Below are 18,874 nucleotides of genomic sequence, written 5' to 3'. Positions count from 1 at the left end.
ATATGTGCAATATATGTACATGTCAAGGAGTACTTTCTGCACTCTGTTGTACAGTGTGCATCTGTTAGGTGCTGGTAATTTTAAAAAGTAAAAGTTACTTGTTAGGAGTTCATAGTCTTAAAAGTAAAAGTTACGATAACAGAGTCAATGAATTTTATCAGTGCATTGTATGCCACATATGAAGGTAGTAATCTTATCTCTTTTTTCTCTCACCCAACCCTTATTTTCTCTTTTTTATTTTTATTTATTTTTTTTTATTACGTGTCAACAAAATGTGTCCATGACATCAATGTGTTCCACATCACTAAATGCTCCACAGCACAGCGGGGTAGGCCTGCCCCACAGGATCCACCTGCTCCCCCTCCAGTAGCTCCAGCACCATTGTCCAGCACATCTGGGACCCAACTTAGCAGCACTGCCTCTGCTGCTCCTGCACTACCTGCCCCCTCATGTAGGTCTGTGCCAGAGGCTGGACCAGTGGAACCTTCTGGAAGCAGTGGTGAAGGTGGTGATTTTATCACCTGTGCTGAACTGCCAGAGATAGGGCGTAGGGTTGTGCTGGACTGTTGGCGCACACCAATGCCAGCAGGAGAGGCTGTTCTCCCTCATTTTATGTAATACCAGGTGGAGGAGATGCAGACATCAGACACTCCAGCTAGGGGCAGAGTGAGGTGACAGTGATAACAGTCCAGTGGGGGAGAAATCAATTCTCATTGTCACCCAGCTTGATGACCATGGGTTTGTGATGTCCCCACCCTCACACCAATCATGGTATTCTACAACCTTTTGTGTCCATCACTGTCCCTGTTTTTTGTCTTCTTTGTCTTGTCTGTCTGCAATTGCTTCATCACCTATCCAACTAACCTCACACAGATTCCTAGGTCCTTTACCGAACATTTCTCCATCACTCTCAAAAAAAAAAATGGGCACCTATCACACACACAAAAAAAAATGATCCCATACATAGCTCTCCATTTCACACACGTCTTCTTGACATACTTGATTCGGTCCAATTGGCTATACAACATGACTGTATTGTGGTCACCCTTCTCTCTGGAGGTGACAGTCCAAATTCAGTTAATATTTGGCAGATATGTTCACTTTACAGTGTTAAAGAACTGGATAGCTATGGTTCTTTCCTACTTCCCTCGTGGACCTTCCTTTCCTGCTTTCCCTTTGATCTTCCTACCGCTTGCTCCCCATTTTACCACTGTCATATCTTCCCCATTTCTTTTCTTTAATGCATTATTGCACAATGGTGCATATCATGCACCAATGAGCAGTAATAGTAATGCAAAAGTAGTTAGAAGTATTACATACAGCTGTATTCAAACCCAGTAGCACCTGGCCCAAAAAGGAATGTATCACTGCATTAACACATGCTGCCACAGAGTCAGTTAAGTAGCAGATGTATTCCAGAGACTCAGTACTAACTGTCAGACTTTGGTCTTCCCCCTGCTTGCTTCCCATTTCACCACTTTCCTATCTACCCCATTTTTAACACCTTTAATCTGGTCAAAAAATATAATCACACAAAACATACATAAGTAGCAGAAAACACAATGGTTCTCTCTACTTTTTGGGTTCCATGTTTATGAGGAGGTTTGTATACTGCACCAATGCACAGCGATGGTCAGCAGCTGAAAAATGCAGCAACACATCTCATATAAACAATTCATATCATTGCATTATCACTCTATAATGAAAAGTATTTTAAAATATTAAAATCGGAGAACCAGTGAACTTCCTTCCAAAGAGCCAAATACTTTATTGGAAGGAAGTTCACTGGTTCTCTGAAAAGTCAATAAAGTATTTGGCTCTTTGGAAGGAAGTTCATTGGTTCTCCAAAAAAACAATAAAGTATTTGATTCTTTGGAAGGAAGTTCACTGGTTCTCCAATTTTTGTTATTGGTTTGGTGTACTTGTTGCTCTGGATGATTTTACAATATTAGATACACCTATATTCCAACCCAGTACCATCTGGGCCAAAAAAGGAATTTATCAATGTATTAACGTGCTGCCACAGAGTCAGTTAAGCAGCTGATGTATTTCACAGACTCACTGCTAACTGTCAGGCTTTAACAATGAGTCTTGTGTTTGTGCACTGCTTGCCTGTGCACAAATGTGTATCTTACATGCATATGCACTTTGCTGTTGCACAAATTCGCTGCTCGTGTGCTATGGAAATGTTTATATTACGCTGTATCACTCCTGTTTACTGTCCATTTCCTGTGTATGACATGAAATTACATGTGTAAAATTGCAAACTGAGGGCCCTATCTAACAATATGTTACATATTTACAACACATTCATCTGTTACAGCCCCCCTAAGTACTGCAACCCTGGTGTCTCAGTACTTTTTCCACACATATATCAACCACAGTTCAAAATGTAATATCGAATGTTATGTGCTATGCAATGCACATCAATGTGGTAACATGCAGAACTACAACTATTGACCCCTATACCTAAAAACACTTATCTGCAAGGTTAGGGAAGGAATCAGCATGGACCATATCCACAGGGACATACGTGACCTTCAGCACACTTGACCCTACCCATTCTGTTTTTGTCAAGGGTACACTTTGCTTATCGAACCTTGTGGACTTCTTGGATACTGACCCCGCAGACCTCGATGAGGGATAACAGGACATACCTCCTATGTTGACTTATCCAAGACCTTTGACACTATCCTCCTTTCATGTGTCGTAGTGAAGATCTCCCATGTGGGAATTAAGCCATACAGTAGTACAGGAATAGGCAACTGGCTCACTGACATAACACACACACTCTCAAAGTTGCGGACTGCACCTCCACTAGTAGCCAGTTACCATTAGAATACCGCAAGGGTCTGTACTGGACCCCCAAATGTTTGCAAACTACTTCCCTGAAGTGCAGGCAATGGTAGATGGCCTGTGGTTTACTAAGTTTGTAGATGACTGATAACTGTAATATAGAGTCCCCCAATGATGGTAACATACTACAGAAGGATAAAAACAAAGAATAATGCTCACTACACTCTGTTCGCCTGATAATAAACAAGACTTATAAAATACAACAAAAAAACAGGCTAAAATAGTGGGAAGTATACTTGCTGTGTTCAATTCAAGTCAGTCACAAAAGGTAACCAAATGTTCCACAAAAAGAAACGAAGCTGTAACCTACAAACCGCTTTACTTTGCGAACTCTTAATCCAATAAAAAAGAGAGTCAAAATCACCATAGAGTGTTCATTCGAACCTACTCATCCACTGGGCAATAGCTTGTAGAAAAAACACGCAGCCAGCATGTAAAAATAAATCCAAGCGTCCAGTAGAAACCACGTTTATTAAAATAATTAGAACACAGGGCTAGCGCTTTCAACGAATCATCATCAGGCCACTAACAAACAAACATACTGACATCCCTTTTATAGCAAAATGCTAGAGTCAACTACTGATGTCACATCCTGTTTGTTCATACTGAAGTCAACTCTGATGTCACATCCTGTTATACATAAAATATTTAAAGTGACATCACTTTTGTAGTAAAACGCTACAAGCAACTCTGATGCCACATCCTACTAAATGTAAAATCTTATAAAATGTTTTAAAATGTTTTAAATTATTTAAAATGTTAAAAATATATATGCAGACATTTTGTAAACAGTGTACAATAAAAATGTTCTAAAATAACATTTCACACTACTTTAACTGCTGCTGCATGTAACATTCAAAATGTTTTAAAATAATTTAAATATCTATGTAACCATCTCATAGACAGTATGCAGCAAATAAGGTGTTTCACAATTACATACTATCTTCCTATAAATACTGCACTTATATGCATACTAGTAACAAAAATGGCACGCATGTTTAGTATTTAATAATAAGCGATATAATCCCATTTGAAATACTTGTATGTATAAATACATGTTTAAAATAGGGATCAAATTAATAAAGATATTAATATCTACACATGAGCTATTTAGCATAATAACTGTACAGAAATGATCATTCAAAACACTGCATCTAAAATTTGTACAGCGTGTGCTTCTAAATATCATAATATCTGTAACAGCATAAATCATTCAAAACAGATATGTGCACACGCAAAGATGTTGATAACGGCTGATATTATAAACATAAAAATATATGAGACTAAATGTGCAAAATCAGGTGAAATATGTGTGCTGGGTGAGAGAGGAATACATGGTATATCAGCATCTTTCATAACAATTGGCCCCTAAAAAGCCTGCAGAGTAAAATACAGAGACAACGATGGAGACAGAAATGGAAAAATGTGAGGTATGAAAATGTTATAAATATAAAAGTAAAACCATATATATTTTTAACATTTTAAATAATTTAAAACATTTTAAAACATTTTATAAGATTTTACATTTAGTAGGATGTGGCATCAGAGTTGCTTGTAGCGTTTTACTACAAAAGTGATGTCACTTTAAATATTTTATGTATAACAGGATGTGACATCAGAGTTGACTTCAGTATGTCCAAACAGGATGTGACATCAGTAGTTGACTCTAGCATTTTGCTATAAAAGGGATGTCAGTATGTTTGTTTGTTAGTGGCCTGATGATGATTCGTTGAAAGCGCTAGCCCTGTGTTCTAATTATTTTAATAAACGTGGTTTCTACTGGACGCTTGGATTTATTTTTACATGCTGGCTGCGTGTTTTTTCTACAAGCTATTGCCCAGTGGATGAGTAGGTTCGAATGAACACTCTATGGTGATTTTGACTCTTTTTTATTGGATTAAGAGTTCGCAAAGTAAAGCGGTTTGTAGGTTACAGCTTCGTTTCTTTTTGTGGAACATTTGGTTACCTTTTGTGACTGACTTGAATTGAACACAGCAAGTATACTTCCCACTATTTTAGCCTGTTTTTTTGTTGTATTTTATAAGTCTTGTTTATTATCAGGCTAACAGAGTGTAGTGAGCATTATTCTTTGTTTTTAAACTACGTGACTTATTTTTTGCTCACGCACTCATGGCTGAGGGAAGCAGTCAAAATTCAACAGTTGAACTACCCTACAATCCTGATATGCTTAGAAGTACCAAGTCAGGTACATCTAATATTAAGAGCAGATTTGAAGATGCTGTTACAAGTGACATTAATCCACTGTTATCTTTCAGTCCATTGGCTGAGACATATGATGAACAGAGTTGCAAAGAAGACTATCGAGGGCTTGAAACTCTAGTACAAGAAATGGAAGGAGATTTCCTTAAACTGAAACGCCTCCAGTTGCAGAGGCAACACTTCGAAGCATGCATTACTCGCAAAATCGTTCCAAGGGGTTTAAGGATCCTGAAGATGCCAACTACAGGTACTGTGTATAAAGATTTGTTATATTCATGGCAACAGTTAAACTTAGATACTAGCCTGAAGTACATGGAGCTAATGAACAATTACTTCTTACCTCATGAAACATCATTGAGGGAGAAACTACAGAAGCAACAGCAGAGCTTATCTACCATGTACCCTAGACCAGTGGTAGAAGCATCTATTGACAAAATGTTAGACAGCGTTTTCATTTATGAGAAAAACTGTTACAGCAAAACGTGATAAACTTAGAAGGGACATAGACGATTTTAAAAAAGGCCATGTCTTTACTTGGCCCAGAGTGGAGAATGGAGCCAAGGGATGGAAGAACACACGCCTTCAAAATGAAATGAAAGACAATACCAATATTGGTCTGGCCAGAGATGGGCCAGATACCAATGCTGATGGTTCTAATGTTATTGTCATAGATAAACAGACGGGGTAAGAAAAATACCATTGTTACCACAGCAATAATACACCATGATGGTACTAATGATACATGCTCTTCCCCCGCTGGTAATGTTCACAATATATCTGTATTTGAAGATGCCAATACAAGGATAGATATATGTGAGCATATAGAGAATGAGGACGATAATGTTAATAAGATTATGAATAAAAATCTGAAAACAGTAGATAAAATTAGCCTAGGCATGGACGCCAAAACTAGATTCAATAGTATGAGTACTGAATCAGTCCCTTTCCCCATCGCCAATCAATGGAGAGGGGGTGGGGGGGGCAAGGGAACGGTCTATGAGCAGGGGAAGGCAGAAAAAGAGACCAGCAGGACCAGTACAGGCTGGTCCTACACTAAAAAAGATTTGGCAAGGGACCAAGAATCAATAGTGTGGAACATATCAAGTAAGCTTTTAACGGAAGAAGAAAAGTATGTCTTGGAGAAGGGTCTAACATTTATTCCCTCTAGTAGAAGTGATATCACAAATAGCATTATTGATTTGAAAATGTTTATACGGAACCTCCAAATCAAGGCTGATTTTCGTAACAGCACTAGTTTACCCCATCCGTTTAGAAAACCAAGTACTTACACTCCATGCAACCACCCACTTATCGAGGCTTATTCGAAACTGGTTGAGCAAGGATTATATGAAAATGATGCAAATAATAGAAAAAAGAGATGGTTTGGCAATCTGAAACCAGTACAAAGGAAAGCACTTAATGGCCTGAAAGATGATAGGACCATTATGATAAGACCAGCCGATAAAGGTGGTCCTGTAGTTATCATGGATATGGAGTTTTATATTGATAAAATGTGCAATATGCTGGATGATTCTGTCTTTTACTTGAAAATCAATGATAGTAGAGTGAATAGGATCATATCAGATGTTTCTAGTAGATTAAATGTTATGTTGAATGAGGGTAAGATTAATCAAGAATTATTCACATACCTTGTAGTGGAACATCCAACGATACCCATTATACAGGGAATACCCAAGATTCACATAAATGGCTTGGATCCACCTATGAGGCCAATTGTTGCAGGGAAGGGCTGGATCACCGAGCCGATTTCCATCTATTTAGAGTCCTTATTAAGACCCATAGTGGACAAGTACACACACATACTGAAAGATACTAAACAATTCCTAATTAAACTATATGAGAATACCTCGGTGAGTGATGGTTTCCAGCATAAATTGTTTGTGACACTTGATGTCAACTCTCTTTTTACTGTTATTCCTAATCATGAGGGACTCAATAGCATAAGTAGGATTCTTACTAGAGATGGCACATTCTCCGAAGGAAGGATATAAGTTATCACGGAATTGATGGAAATTGTATTAACAAATAATATTTTCTTGTTTAATGGTCAAGTATATCTTCAGAGGGATGGCGTAGCTATGGGCACTTCTTGTGCCAATAGCTACGCCAACCTGGTTATGGCTTACTGGGAAGTTTCTTCTCTATTTCAGATGGAGGAATTTTGTCAGAATGTTTCTTTTTACACTAGGTTTGTAGATGACCTCTTCCTTATTTGGAAAGGTGATGAAGAACAATTGAGGTCTTTCTATGATAAAATAAATCAAGACACCAGTTTTTTAAGATTTTCTATGGTTAATTCCAAAGATGTCATACCCTATTTAGACGTATATGTTGAACAATTACCAAATGGTATACTTAACACTGGAGTTTTTAGAAAGGATTGCTATAGAAATAACTTTCTCCATCGAAGCAGCATGCATCCTAAGCATGTCTTTGGTAACATCGTCAAAAGTCAAGCCATGAGGGTATCTAGGCTGTTTTCTGAAGACTCATGCTTTAAAACAGGCATAGAAGACTTGAGGAATAAATTTATAGACAGGTCTTACACGGTAACAGAAGTTGATGCTTCTTTAGGTACCATAGGTGAATTGAGAGAAGGCAGGGCTTTTCCCTACTTCTCTAGTAAACGAGATGATAGTAGCATCACCAAAACTAGCAGTGGAGTTATCAGAATACCGATACATTTTACACAAGATGTAAATAGTATTGAAAGCATATATCGAAAACATTGGGACATCTTGCTAACAGATCCAGTTATTTCTGAGATATTGAGCCAAGAACCAAAATTTACATATAAAAATAAGTTGAATTTACACAGAATGTTATGTGGTCCGAATAGGTTTGACATAAATACAACCAGTAATCATAAAATGACTAAAAAGTGTCAAAAATGCAATTATTGCAAATTCATTAAAGAAACTGATAAATTCAATCATCCTATTACAGGACAAGAATTTCATTTCACAGTTTCTGCCACTTGTGAGACCTGCCATGTGGTGTACTTGGCTACCTGTGTACACTGCCCTGTGTTTTATGTAGGGAAGACGAACAGAAAGTTTAAAGACCGTATTAGGGAACACTTATATAAAATCAAAGTCAGATGTTCTTCAAATGCTCTGTCTAGGCATGTAATTAATACATCTACACAACATAGCTTTTTGTTTCAAGTAATTCAAAACAATGTTCTATCTCGTAGAAGAGGAGATATTTTTAACACCACGGAACAGATAGAGGCCAAATGGGTCATCAGGCTTAGGGCTGATTTGTACCCAGGCCTCAATGACAGAGTCTCCATCAAACCTATACTTAAAGCTAGGAAACTTCATTGAAGCTTTTCACCCCTTTGCCACCCTTCATTAACTTCTGGCTGGTTTTACTTTTATATTTATAACATTTTCATACCTCACATTTTTCCATTTCTGTCTCCATCGTTGTCTCTGTATTTTACTCTGCAGGCTTTTAGGGGCCAATTGTTATGAAAGATGCTGATATACCATGTATTCCTCTCTCATCCAGCACACATATTTCACCTGATTTTGCACATTTAGTCTCATATATTTTATGTTTATAATATCAGCCGTTATCAACATCTTTGCGTGTGCACATATCTGTTTTGAATGATTTATGCTGTTACAGATATTATGATATTTAGAAGCACACGCTGTACAAATTTTAGATGCAGTGTTTTGAATGATCATTTCTGTACAGTTATTATGCTAAATAGCTCATGTGTAGATATTAATATCTTTATTAATTTGATCCCTATTTTAAACATGTATTTATACATACAAGTATTTCAAATGGGATTATATCGCTTATTATTAAATACTAAACATGCGTGCCATTTTTGTTACTAGTATGCATATAAGTGCAGTATTTATAGGAAGATAGTATGTAATTGTGAAACACCTTATTTGCTGCATACTGTCTATGAGATGGTTACATAGATATTTAAATTATTTTAAAACATTTTGAATGTTACATGCAGCAGCAGTTAAAGTAGTGTGAAATGTTATTTTAGAACATTTTTATTGTACACTGTTTACAAAATGTCTGCATATATATTTTTAACATTTTAAATAATTTAAAACATTTTAAAACATTTTATAAGATTTTACATTTAGTAGGATGTGGCATCAGAGTTGCTTGTAGCGTTTTACTACAAAAGTGATGTCACTTTAAATATTTTATGTATAACAGGATGTGACATCAGAGTTGACTTCAGTATGAACAAACAGGATGTGACATCAGTAGTTGACTCTAGCATTTTGCTATAAAAGGGATGTCAGTATGTTTGTTTGTTAGTGGCCTGATGATGATTCGTTGAAAGCGCTAGCCCTGTGTTCTAATTATTTTAATAAACGTGGTTTCTACTGGACGCTTGGATTTATTTTTACATGCTGGCTGCGTGTTTTTTCTACAAGCTATTGCCCAGTGGATGAGTAGGTTCGAATGAACACTCTATGGTGATTTTGACTCTCTTTTTTATTGGATTAAGAGTTCGCAAAGTAAAGCGGTTTGTAGGTTACAGCTTCGTTTCTTTTTGTGGAACATTTGGTTACCTTTTGTGACTGACTTGAATTGAACACAGCAAGTATACTTCCCACTATTTTAGCCTGGTTTTTTGTTGTATACTACAGAAGGAGTTGCCACACACAAATGACTGGTGCCAAACTCACAGATTGAACCTTAAAGCATACGATGGATCATTGTCCACTTTGGCAGTGAAGTACCACTGCTAATTATGATATACATAGCACCTCTCTAAGCTCAAACACAGTGTTGTGAGACTTGGGAACACATAATGATAACACTCTATACTTTCATCATTGTGTGTCCATAGTGGTGACACACACATTCTGCATTGTGCACATCATACATATTAACATCACATGCATGATCAGGGATGTCATACCTCTGCTGCACTCTACCCTTATCAGACCACTAATTGAGTACAATGCTCCCTTCTGTCTGTACCTCACCAGACACCTGCAACAATTGGAGAAAACACAGGTGTCACTCGTCCCTGTCTAACATAGAAGACAAGCAGTCAGGGTATTTTGTTTAGATGCTTTAATACATAGAAACACATCAGGATAGAGAGCAGCATCATAAAATATAAACAAACTGGTTAACAGACAGACCTTACATACATGCATGCTTACACCTCAACAGCTTACTACAAAATGGCAGCCAGGCTTTCATGTGCTTGGTATTTATACACTTCTGTAAGCCCTTGGACAGCTTCTTAAAGGTACATACATACACATTGATCTACATCCTCCCTCTTAAAAAGATTGCCCTTTGTGAAAACAAGATTAGAGTTAGACATGCATTACTACAGACATTAGAAACAAAACACAGTGTTCATGTCCATGTTGCTTCATATCTGCTACAGGGTTTAGAGATGCGACCATATCTCATAACAGTTTAGATCAAATTTAGCAACAAGGACAGTCCTCAGTGAACAACTCACATCAGGAACCTCTGCAATTGTCACAGGAATGGGAATGTCCTCTAGAACTTCTTATGGAACTAGAACACCTGACAACTCATTCTGAAATAGTCTTTCTCACAGGCTATGTGCTGTTGTATAGGCTCGGACACTGGTATTAAATGTTTCTGATTCCCCCTAAAGTCTGCTCCTTGTGATTCAACAATGTGTGATCTTAGGTCTGGGTAAATACTCTTCATGAGACCAATCCAATCATAACCTTTGGATGTTTGCATCCTTACCACTTCTCCTTCTCATAATAGATTGAGAAGTTTGCTGGTTTTATTGTAGTGGGACTTCTGGGTTAAGCACTTCTTCAACAGAATGGTTTTCACTAACATGTTCTTGACACATGGAACCAACAATTGACTACTGATTTCTAATGTGGTTCTGGTTTGTCTCGACAGAAGTCTCTGAGCAGGTGAACCAAGATGTTCATCATGAGGAACATTTCTGAGATTCAAGAGATTCAGGAAAACATCACTATTATCTTGTTTTAATTTCTGAAGTAACTGTCTTGCACTTTGAACTGCACATTCTGCCAAACCATTTGACTGCGGGTACTCAGGGCTACTTGTGAGATGAGTAAAGTCCCATTCTTCAGCAAATTGTTTGAACTGTTGGCTTGTAAACTGCATACCATTATCAGAAATATCTTTGTGAGGACTCACACAGTAGTCTGGGAATTTGGTTTAGCTGAAGTGGTTCCTTCTGTTGATGTGGCTTAGTACTATTACATACTGAACAAGATGAAAGTTCTCTCTCAATGTCTTGTGATGTAGAAGGCCAAAATGCTAGTCCTCTCACCCTTCTTTTAGTGGAATCAGTTCTTGGGCAACCTTGATGCAAGACAATAATGTACTCTTGTTGCAAGGACTTTGGAACAATTACTTTCGGATCTTTCATAATAATACCTTTGTCAGACAAAATCTCGTGTCTGTATGGAAAATAGGGTTGCACTTCATGAGGTAAATTGGATTGCTTTGACAGCCATCCTTGATTGATAAAGTGGTTGAGCCTCTGTAAATCTGGATCAGTGGCTGTGTAATTTCTCAACTCAAGACCTGTGGAAGAAAAAATTCTCATTTCAAGACTTCAAAATCAAGGTTCTTATTCTTGTGCTGTTCTGTGGTGTTTCTGGGTGATCTGGATAATGTATCAGCAAGATAAAGAAGTTTGCCTTTCTTGTAGACAAGACTGAAATTATACATTGCAGTCTCAGCATCATAGGTTGCAGTTGGGCTGGAGCTGAATGCATAGGCTTTCTCGAGATAGTGACTAGATGGTGGTGTGTTTAAATCTGGATATGTCTACCATAAACATAATCATGGAACTTTGAACATGCAAACACAATTGCCAAAAGCTCTTTCTCAATCTGGGCATACTCATGTCAGTCTGGGTAAGAGTTCTCGATGCATAGGCAACAGGTTGATCCTCTTGTAAAATGACTGCACCAAGACCAAATTTTGAAGCATCACAGGAAAGTGTAACTGGCTTGTGAACATCATAATATCTGAGAGTTGGTGGACTAGCAATTCTCTGTTTCAGGACTTCAAATCCTCCTTGGTGTTGCTCTAACCAAGACCAGGATACATCTTTATGTGTTAGCTCTGGAGCTGAAAGTTGGCTCAAGTCTGGAATGAGCTTGCCTAGATAGTTAACCATGCCAAGAAAACATTGTAACGCCTGAACATTGTCTGGAGCTGGCATCTTGAGGATGGATGTTTGCTTTGAAGGGTCTGGTTGTAGGCCTGTACTAGTAAACAAATGGCCAACATGGCCAAAAAAAAAAAAAACTGTAAGCCTGTTTCCTACCTTTCCTGTAACTAGTGTTCCAGATACAGATTTGCTGTATCCAGGACTGTATGTAAGCTTCTGAGCCCCCCAAGCCTTTCTGTGTTTGGAGGGAAGCCTTCTAGCTTATCAGTGGGAGTGGTAAGCACTAGATAACCTGTCTACCACATAAGGAGTGGTTCTGGCCCAGAAATTCTAGTTACTGGCCCTTTGGGCAATCTCTTCCATCTCTCTCAACTTTCTGATTTGAAAGCCTGCATTTGCACTTGTTTCTGTCCTGTAACTTGTCTAGTGCAGATACAGATTCTTAGTTTTAGCACTTAAATTTGTTTATTCATGCTCAGCACTTTTTCAGAAATTGTGTAACACCACAAGCAACTGTATAAAAAACACCCACAAATGCCTGGTGTGATAGCTGAGACAAAATGACCAAATCCTCGGCTCAAACTAGAACAACGAAATTTATTGTAAAAACAAGACAAAACAACCACCGATATTCGCATCATCGAATATGTATGTTTGTTATAGTAGTTTTAGAAATGTTTTATTAGATATATATTTACCAAGTGAAATTTTTAACTGGATTATTAAATCCAAAAAACACGGAAACAGTCCTCCAACTGTCGAACGAATCACTTTATTCACTGATGCACAGTTAAACTTCAAAGAAAACGTAAACGCTTTATTGAAACAGTATGCGTTTTCATCTACATAAACATTTGAGACTTCATCAGACAAACACAAAATACCAAAGTTACACATTATATACTCTCATATAATTAAAAACCAACCAATAAAAATTCATTGCTTCGTGATCTCATTAACTGAGTATGCATAAAAAAGGCTCATTACAGACAAGTTATGAAAGTAAAAACACATTTTGATGTTCATCACAATAATCCTAAATTCCATTTACTCCATTATTAAAATTCATTTGTTCATAATAAATATGATTTAAAAACTTTAAATAAGAAAATAAATACATAAATAAATAATTAAAATCATATTGTTAATTAATACTTCCATTCCTTTATGTTAACATTCTAAAAACTCCTTATTTAAATAGCACCATCTGCTGTTCTTAGAGAGCTATTGCTAGCACTAACTAAATTCTAGCTGCTCTCAGTTTTAACACAGAAGTTAAAGATATATGTTCATTTAGCCCTGGGCTGCTTGTTGCTTCTAATAATATCTGCCACCACAGCTCTTTGAACTCTAGTCTCTCTTCCCAGAGGCCTCCCCTTGTTTCCTTCTTAACCTGTTCTAACACAAAAAAGGAGAATCTAGAATTCTCACAGACTAAGGTGTGCTTGTATAGAGCATTCGTTTCTTTTTTCCTTGATATTTCATAGGTATGTTCGTAGATTCTCTTTTTCAATGCTCTTTCTGGCTTTCCCACATAATATGAATTACATTGTAAACACATAGCTAAATATACCACCCCTTGTGAGTCACAATTAAAATAACCTGTAGCATTGATGTTGACATCCCTATCTATTAAAAAAATCTCCGTCTTATTACTAACATATGGACATTGATTGCAGTGTCCACACTGATATGTTCCATATCTTTTATTAGGTAGAACCATTTTGGTAGAATTTTCATTGTTGTTCAATTTATTGTTCTCCAACAACTTTTTTATACATCTGCCATTTTTATAAACTATTTTAGGCATGTCTTTTTTAATATTCAGGAAGTCAGAGAAGGAGATGAAATTGACCCACTCCCTCTGAAAAATCTTTTTCACTTTAATATTAAATGTATTAAATTCCATTACTAATGCCGATTTGTATTGAGACTCCTCTTTGTCACCAATGTTGTTAGTGTTCGCAAGGGGTTCGATATTCTTATCTAAATTAATCAGTTCTGTGCCCTTTATTGGCTTAAATTTTGTTGATCTATTATGTTCCACTTCTCTTCTGATGTTAGAATTAGATATATATTTACCAAGTGAAATTTTTAACTGGATTATTAAGCTTATTAAGTGCATTTAATGCAGTGCATAAAAGTAGTTACAACTTATTTAGAGTACTGTCTGCTTAAATTGCTATTTCAGAGTTTGGCGCCAAAAAGGCTATTTAAACATTCCAGATCCACCTTGCTGTTGTTCTGAGGAAGTCTTGTTATATTCAGATGAAAGCGCTTAACCTGTGAATATCGGTGGTTGTTTTGTCTTGTTTTTACAATAAATTTTGTTCTTCTAGTTCAAGCCGAGGATTTGGTCATTTTGTCTCAGCTATCACACCAGGCATTTGTGGGTCTTGTTCAGAACTTGTAAGCACTAAATAAGCTACTAATTACTATAGCACTCAGTCTTCCTCATTACCTAGAGGAAAACAGTTTTTGTACTTACTTTTCTCACTTGCTTAGAGAAAAACAGCTCTTGTACTCACTTTCCTCACTTATCCAGAGGAAAATATTGTTTATTCTGGCATGTCCAAGGGTCAGCTCCCAGTGTTCTCTGCTGTCTATCTGATGAATCTGGGCATCTTGAGGCAATGCAGAAATTGCCTCGTACACAGACAACCCTCTTCTCCTACCACCCAACATTACAACCTGTGAGATATGCACTTTTCTAGCCAAACTGGAGGTAAAGCTCTCTCCAACCAAGACTGAACTTGACAGTCATGAGGAGAAGGTAAGCATTTGTACCACACCACACTCATCACATAGTCTCACTAAATCTACACCACCAAAATACACACATAGTAACACAAAAACATTTGCAGAGGCTCTCAATAATAATCTGTCTAAGCAACAGAGACCTCCAAAGCAGAAATGCAAGCAACCTCCATCCCCCAACACAACCCAAATGACACATAGCCCACAGACTCAGTGTGCCACACAACCACAGCCAATAAGGAAAAACAACATACTCAACACACTAGTCATAGGTGACTCTATAGTCAGGCACACTGATATCCCACTCACCAGGCTAAACAAGGAGAAGGTTACTGTCAGCTGCCTGTCAGGTGCCAGGATCCACCACATAACCCACGCACTCAGGTCACTCTACAAGTACAAATATGACTCTGTCATTGTCCATGTTGGTGTGAATGACCTGAGACGTACCTCCCTGGACTACATGAAAAGAGACATGGAAGAGCTCTCCAATCTTGTAGCCCAGGCAGGTATGACCCTAGCCCTGAGTAGCATTCTGCCATCGCCCAGAAGGATACTGCGGTACAAGGACAAAATGATTGACTTTAACAATTGGCTAAGCTTTTAGTGTCATTCTAAGGGGATCCAGTATCTGTCTGCTTGGGATGACATGGTCGACAGACCATGATGCTTTGCCACAGATGGCTTGCACCTGTCGCCCCTGGGATTCTGGATACTGGCTAAGACTCTTGCTGCCCCTATAGTGCCTTTTTAGGCAAGGTTCAAATAACAAATTCACCACGATAACAGGAACAGGGAAGCAAAAACTGAGGGTAATGCTACTGAATGCTAGAAGTCTAAATCTCAAAATGCTCTCACTCGAGCCACTCCTTAAAATGGAGAACATCGATATCTGTGCAGTGACTGAGACCTGATTCAAGGCTCCAGAGAGCACCCCTGCACTACCAGGCTATAACTCATACCACACTTTTCAGCCATGTAACCTGGACCAAAACACCAAAGCCAGAGGTGTTTCCATATTCATTAAGGATATCTACACCTCCAGGCTAGTTGCTCAGCATAATGCATGCAAGGTTATCCAAGTGCAACTAACTCTGGGCAAAACTGCAATCCAAATTGTAGCTTGCTACAGATCCTCCACCATGCCCCAGGATTCCCACTCCTCTTTTCTTGATGTACTGGAAAATATTAGGGTTCAACCAAACACCATAATAATGGGCGACTTCAACTATCCCACCATTAACTGGGAAAACTACTCGTGTACTAACTCCTTAGCTCAACACTTTCTGGAATTCATAAACTCCAATGCCCTGGATCAACTTATCCACACCCCCAACAGGGGCAACAATATCCTAGACCTAGTCATTACCAACATGAGTGACCAGTGTTCCACACCTGAAGTCAACTCCTCGTTGGTCCGATCTGACCATAAGCTAATCACCCTTGATATCCACATCCCTCCCCCACCACCCATTAAGGAAACCACAGTAAAAAATGTTTTCAAAGCCAGCATCATGCTTCTTAAGACATAAGTGGTGAACTTCATGACACCCATGCAGATGGACAATACAGTTAGAACTGCTGAATCCTACACACATGCACTCTATAAGCACTTACAAGAGTGCATGAATCGTGCTATCCCAAACAAAACCAAGACGCTATCCTCCAAAAAAAAGGAAACCAACCTGGTGGTCCACTGCCACAAACAAACTGTACAACAGAAGGAAGAAATTGTTGCAAAAGAGAGTAAAATCCCATGAGTGGAGGAGCTCCCTGGTCAGCCTCAGTAAGAAGCTGAGATCCCTTATAAGATCCTCCAAAGCTAGCTATGAAAACAAAATCGCCACTAATTCCAAGGACAACCACAAAGCATTCTATAGCTATGTCAAGAATCTTGATGGCAACACCCAGATCTGCTCTGAGTTACAGCACAAAGGCATGAAAATTACAGAACCAACTGATATTGCCAACATCCTGGCAGATAGGTTCAGTGCTAACTTTACCCCCTCTCACCCCCTAAAGGGCCCATATCTATACAGGAAGAATGCAGAGTCCCTGTAATCACAACTATGCAGGTAAAAGCTGCACTCTCTAAAGCCAAAAACACAGCATCCATAGGACCGGACAACATCCCAGGCTGCATTTTACACGAACTTCAGAACAAACTGGCTCCCCACTTAAACACCATGTTCAATAATAGCCTTGCATATGGCTTTGTGCCCACTGAATGGTGCACAGCAACAGTTATCCCACTCCACAAAGGGGGAGCCACCACTGATCCTGGGAACTATCGACCTATTAGCCTGACGAGCCTGGTCTACAAGGCCATGGAACGTATCATCATGGAACTCATAAAGAAACACATTGGTAACCTCCAAACTCTGGATCCCACCAAGTTCGGATTTGTGAAAGGCAGATCATGCCTCCCGAACCTGATTGACTTCTTTGAGGCAGTCACAAAAGCCATAGATGAGGGTAAGGTGGTTCACACTGTCTATCTTGACCTCGCCAAGACTTTCGACACCATCCCTCATTCTGGAATTATAGCTAAACTCACTAAACTAGGTATAAATCCCTACGTCACAAGATGGGTTGCCAACTGGCTCACTGACAGAACCCACACTGTAAAAGATGCAGACTCCAAATCTGACCTCAAAGCAGTGACAAGTGGAGTACTACAGGGTTTCGTCCTGGGACCGCTCCTGTTTTGTATCTACTTCTCTGAAGTACAGGCTAACACAGAAGGCCTCTGGCTAATGAAGTTCGCAGATGACTGCACACTAGGAGCCATAGTCAAGTCCCCAAATGATGTGGACATCCTACAGAAGCGCCTCGCTGAGACAGATGCCTGGTGTCACAGCCATGGCCTCAAGCTCATTGCCAAAAAGTGCAGTGTTATCCCCTTTGGTAAAAACTCTGTACCCATGAACTACCACATAGGCAGCAATCTACTTAACACCGAATGCATGATAAGAGACCTTGGGACCCAGGTGGACTGTAGTCTCTCCTTTGATAGTTACATCACCACAGTAGTCAGGAAGTCCTTCTACATGGCACACCTCATCATAATAGGGTTCTCATCCAGGAAAAAAGAGGCCATCGTTACCCTCTACTCAATACTCATTGGACTCATTATAGAGTACAACTCCCCTTTTGGAATGTACCTCACAAAACAGCTGCAGCAGCTGGAAAAGCCACAGAAGTACCTCACAAAGAGGATTACTGACCTCAAACAAATGCCCTACACTGACCGCCTCAAAAAACACCAGCTTTACTCCATAGCATATCGCCTACTCCGAGATGATCTCTGCCTAACATATAAAGCTATGTCAAACCCAGAGCTGTTGGACATGCTACACCTAAAGAAATCCCAATCCCTCTGAGCTACACGCTCTAGGGACCTAAACCTTGTCACCACAATAAACAGGACATGCTGGAGAAATAGATTCCTGTCCCAGAGACTTCCCATACTCTGGAACAGGCTACCCATCTATGTCAAGCAAAGTTCTTCATTAGCACTCTTCAAGAAAAATCTTGATGAGTGGATGGGAAATAAGAAATATACCCCGGGGATCACTTCTGTGTCTGCTCGACAGTGGCACAGGAAAATAACTTTCTTGGGTGGCGTAAGCCAGGGAACCTTGTTGGCTAGGCTTACATAGGCCCTTGGGCTGATAGCCTAGTACCTACCTATGAACCTTTGAACATAAGTAACTTCTTGTAGCCTGAATTTGCATTTCTGAGGATTGAGCTTAAGATTTACTTGACATGCCCTTTCTAGAACTTTTCTGAGGTTTCTGTCATGTTCAGCTTCACCATGACCTCCTACTAGTATATCTCCTATAATAGCACAAGGATACGCAGAAA

Source organism: Protopterus annectens, chromosome 2.part1, assembly GCF_019279795.1.
Source record: "Protopterus annectens isolate FY-2018-M chromosome 2.part1, PAN1.0, whole genome shotgun sequence".
Taxonomy (NCBI): domain Eukaryota; kingdom Metazoa; phylum Chordata; order Ceratodontiformes; family Protopteridae; genus Protopterus; species Protopterus annectens.
Note: the sequence above shows the minus strand (reverse complement) of the source record.